The sequence below is a fragment of the Alligator sinensis genome, unplaced genomic scaffold, assembly GCF_000455745.1.
Source record: "Alligator sinensis unplaced genomic scaffold, ASM45574v1 scaffold728_1, whole genome shotgun sequence".
Taxonomy (NCBI): domain Eukaryota; kingdom Metazoa; phylum Chordata; order Crocodylia; family Alligatoridae; genus Alligator; species Alligator sinensis.
Genome location: NW_005842825.1, coordinates 401,880 through 407,015, shown reverse-complemented (window position 1 = coordinate 407,015; position 5,136 = coordinate 401,880).

Sequence of the window (5,136 nt, the reverse complement as noted above, 5' to 3'; positions counted from 1 at the left end):
TGGCGGGAAATAATTCTGCAGTGCCGAAGCGCACACAAAATCATACCCTTGGGTTATGACACATGTGACCAGACTCTGGAATAGACTCTCAGTCGGGGGCATGCAGGTACCTACCCTAGAGATCTTTAAAAGGAGATGGGATGCATATTGGGCTACGGTTATTTGAACCCAGCAGAGCAGGGGGGCTGGACCTGATGATCTCTCGAGATCCCTTCTAGCCCTAAATTTATGTGAAGCTGTGAAACTCTGGAACAGTTTGAGCCAGAGTAAACTACTCCTGGGTGCAGCATGTACATGTGCTCCCATGACAGGAGAAATTTGAGCTGAGCAGAGCAGCTTATGGCAGGGCCATGCCTGCCCTGCTCTGCCCTGGGCTCTGGGTCATGGGGTTGGATGGCAGAGGGGCTGGATGGGGTTTGAGGGTGCTGAAAGTGTAGAGCTGTGTGGTTAGGCAGCAGGCAAGAGTCTGGCCCCCTGCTGGCTGGGCTGACTGTGAGCAATTTATTCCTCCGGTCAGCATCTACACGTACATTTAATTGCAGTGAATTACTCCACTGTAAGATAGTACTGTCCCCAGTGCAGAAGAAGGCCAAAGCTCCGATACAGTGACAAGGTGTCTTGAAATACCTTGGCACGGTCTCAAGAAATTCAGCATTCCCACTGAAAACTGGGAGTACCCTTCCCACAACCGCTCAGTCTGGAGAAGCCAGGTCTAAGCTGGTGCAGTCACCGTGGAGAGCCGTCAGGGAGCTGAGGCCCACAGGCAAGACAGGTAGCAGAGTGTGCTTCAACCTCCATCTTATCTGATAAGTCAAACTATAGCCACAGTGGGAAGGCTTGCCACTCATACATCAGGCTCTTCTCTCACACCACTGCCAAGCACCATTGACTGACTGACTTCATCGCATTTCCTTTCATCTGTCAAGATGTTGGACAGCCATATGAACAGTATTCAATTTTGAATCAATTGTATTAATTAAATCCTAGACATTAGTCATCAATGATGGCTTTTGTCATACTTCAGTTGTATTACTGAAATCTCAGCCAAAAAAGCAGAACTTTTCTTTTGATGTATTTTTATTTGCTACAACACAGAGGCCTAATTGCATTTAAAAAATTGGCAGAACTAAGCACAGAAAATGTCAGCTAAGAATGGGAATGTCCTGATGAGTTACAAAGATATTTACTTTAGCCCAAATTATAATGCATACTGTTTTATACCATCAGCTAAATTGGAACCTCTTGGTGCTGAAGTAATAAGCAGTAGTATTCATGTTTTTTCTGACATGATTTTACAAAACAGATTGTCTGAACAATTTAGCTATTAATGTCAAGGAAAGTTTGGAGTCAGTTAAAGTCTTCTATTTTACTTGATGGAGATGGTACCATCTAGTGGACATAGTTGAGATTTCCCAGTATGGTAAAATCTGGTTAATTTGTCACTCCGAGTGGATTTATAAAGATGACTAATTATCCATGCGTGGCATATTTGGTAATGTGCATGCCATATCAAGACATAATAAAGAATGATTTTTTACATTTATAATAAAAAGAAAACTATATTTAAAAGATTCTTGTTGTAAATTGTATGCACTCAGGCTTGTTGTATGAATTACCTGTATCTGATTGTACAGATACATGTTTAATGTAGTTTTTTTTTGCTATAAAAATTCAGAGTGAATGACATACAAGAATTACAAGATTATGATAGCATAACATAATCAAAGGCTTTCGCTTTGCATTTTTGCCAACACTCATTCCAAAACAGAAGATCATTCTGCAAAATTGATGGTCAATCATCTATGACTTTTTGAGCCAGGAAAAGCTAAAAAGTATCCAGTGCTTTGCAAGCATCAGCTGGCTTGACAGGCGCTATGGAGGGCACAAGTCAAAGTATCTTTGAAGCCAACTAATTTCATAGGCAAATGTCATTGAGATTTAATATGTGTATATTTGGAAATGACTAATTATGTTTTAACAGATGACAATTTAACAGAGATTTCTGTACACAGACCAATAGGACTTTGGTTGGGATTACCATAAATGCACCACCTAGTAAAAACATAACGATCAGTTATGCCAGTGACTAAGTAATTAACCAGATTCATAGTATGCTACTGATTGTTTAAATCTGTCAAGACTGTAATTTGATTATAATTTCTACTGCTGTATCCTCAACAGTGTGATTGTAATTATTATTTATAATTAGAATTTGTTTTCTACCATTTTAAGGTAAAATAAAATTATTTAAATCAATGGGATTATGCACAGGAGAAAATATAAATCCATGGAACAGGTGGAACTGAGCCCTTGAAAATAGTCTTGGCAATAGATAGTCTATATATGGATTAGTCAGTGGAACAACTCTTTATTATCCCTCACCCTTTTGAGCCCCAATGTAAGGCATGTTAAAGTAGGGGCAGGCAATTATTTCTGCTGGAGGGCCGCTTAAGAGTTTTGGTGAGCTGTCGAGGGCTGCATGGGTAGACCCACCCCTTGGTTACCATATTGGGACTGGAAGTCCCCTAACATCTGACCTTTGCCACTGGAAGTCCCTCCCCTTGCCCCCTGGAAATACTCCTTTTGAGAAGGGAGGGTTGCCATCTTGGAACCAGAAAAAAACCAAATCATACACTAAAAGTCAAACACCTACTAAAACATCTTAATTCTAATACAAAAAATATTTGTCATGATCTGTATTTCTGCACTGTATATAGAGATGATTGCATAATAACTAAAAAATAAAGTCTTACTCTTGTATATTGTGTGTGGGGGGTATGGGGTGTGGTTGGGTGTGTATGTATGGTGGGGTGTTGAGGCTGTGTATGGTGTGGTGGGGCGCATGAAGGGTGGAGTGTGGGGGTATGTGTGCGTGGGGTGTGAGAGAGAGTGTGTGGTGTGGGAACTCCCCCATACACTCCCCCCATATGGTGTGCAGCCCCTGCTGCTAGCAGCAGCACCAGGCAGGGATATTTGGGGCGCTTGTACCTAGCACAGGTGCTGGTGCCTGGTGGCACGTGATTCCAGCCAGTGCTGCACGTGGGAGTGAGGAGTGCAGCCTGCTGGGCCCGCCTCTATTGTAGGGGCTCAATGTGGTGCGCTTGCAGCTCCTGCACTCATGTAGCACTGGGAGAAGCCCCACATGGGACCCGGATGCTTTCTGTTTCCCCTGCCATGCAGGTCCTAGGACTGGGACTCTGCTGGAAGTTGAATGGAGTCCTGGGCTCCTGCTTCCCCATGGAGTCCTGGGATACACGTGGCATGGGGCAGGGAAGGCAGCATGCTCTAGCACAGGGCTTCCTCCAGTGCTGTGCAAGTGTGGGAGCTGCAGGCATTGTGATAGCCAGAACCAGAGGGATTAATAAGCAATAATATGTGCTTCTTGGAGGCATTTGGTATTTTGCCTAAATAGGTAATATTAGTTAATATAAGCTTGTAAGTTTGTAAACTGCAAATGTAACTTTTCTGTCATAAGTTTAACCAAACTGATAAATTAACCGTTCGTGGAACTGACTGGGCCCCAGAGGCAAAGCTGTAGCTGTGAGATTAGCTGGCCTAACGGTTTTTTGCTCAGGGTTCAGCCTTAGCGATAAAAACTGGATCTAACTGCTAGGCACACCCAAACACATTCCAGGAAAGCGTATCCCAAGAAAGCATATTCAGCTGAAGCCTAAAAGGGGTTGGGATTTAGGCAGAGCGATGTCAATTTCAAACCTAAAGGTGATGCGTCATAATTTGTTTATTGGATAAACCTGAGTCTGGGTAATAACCTTTTATGATAATTTTAACACCTTTCAATCCCATAGGGTAACAGCTACAGGGCAATATTGTGAGTGGCCCTGAGGCCAACAGATTAACATAAGACTAGGTATAAAAAACACATGCATTGGGTGGCCAGCAGGAAGGAGGGAACAGAACAGTCATTTCTGTCCCACACCCAGACCCCAGACTCCCGGTGTGAGTGAGGATCGGATCCTGAGCAAGAGACCTTCCCCGGTAATCCCTCTGACAGCGTCGATCATCAGGGACGCCTGACTTTGCTGGAATCACTTAGCGCGCACCTGGCATTGAGGGACTATCGATAAGTTGCCAACCCATGTCTGTCTATTTGTTGTTTTGAACAGCCCAGTGTGGCTAATACCCTCGCAGTGCCCAGTTGGCCTGTGACAGATTGATCTATCTATCTGTTATTATTATCTGTTATTATTTACTATTAGCTCTTTTATACTGCCTTATCTGCTTATCGCATTTATCTTTCTGTTAACTGTTGTGTGTGTGTAAGCTATAATAAATTTGCCTTTATTCCACTCCCAACTTTTGCCTCCTCGATCCGAAACTGAATCAAACAGCCCAGTTGGCCTGTGATAAAATTGATACACTCACGGTGCCCAGCTGGCCTGTGACAAGGCATGCCATGCAAAGCCCCTGCAATAGAGGTGGACTGGACAGGCTGCACTTTTCACCCCCATGCACAGAGCTGGATGGAACCATGCACCACTGGGTGCCAGCACCAGTGCCTGCACCAGGCATCAGTTCCCTGAGCGCCCCTGCCTGCTGCTGCTGCTGCCAGCAGTGGGGGCTGTATGCCATGGAGGGGAGCATGTGGGGGGTCCCCACACCCCCACCCTCCCTCACACCCACACCCTGCCCATCCAAGTGCCGCACTCTTGCTGGCCCTCTGGGCATGGACTCCATACTGCTGCCAACTCCAGGCCCACAATCCCTGCCCCCACCCAGCTGCAGCTCCCACCTGCCCTTCCCCCACCCCCACCACTTCCCTACCTGGTGCCCAGAACAAGTGGGATGCCAGGGAAGCCAAGTAGGTCCCCCGGTGGCTGTAGCAGTGGCAGAAGCAGCCCAACTCAGAAGCTGCAGCTGGCTGGGCTGGGCCCTCCCATCCATGAGGGTGGGAGCAAGGCACAATAGGGTATGTTGTGGGAGAGGGGTGCATATACGTGCATGCCTCACTCCCAACCCTCACGGTGGAAGGGCTCAGCAGGGTACAATTCATTGGTGGGCGCCTAAGGGCCAGATGCAAGTGACTGACTGGCAGGCCAGATTCAGCCTGCTGGCCATATTTTGCCTGCCCCTGTGCTAAGGGCCTATAGGGATAGATAAGGCATTTTGCAGTGTGAT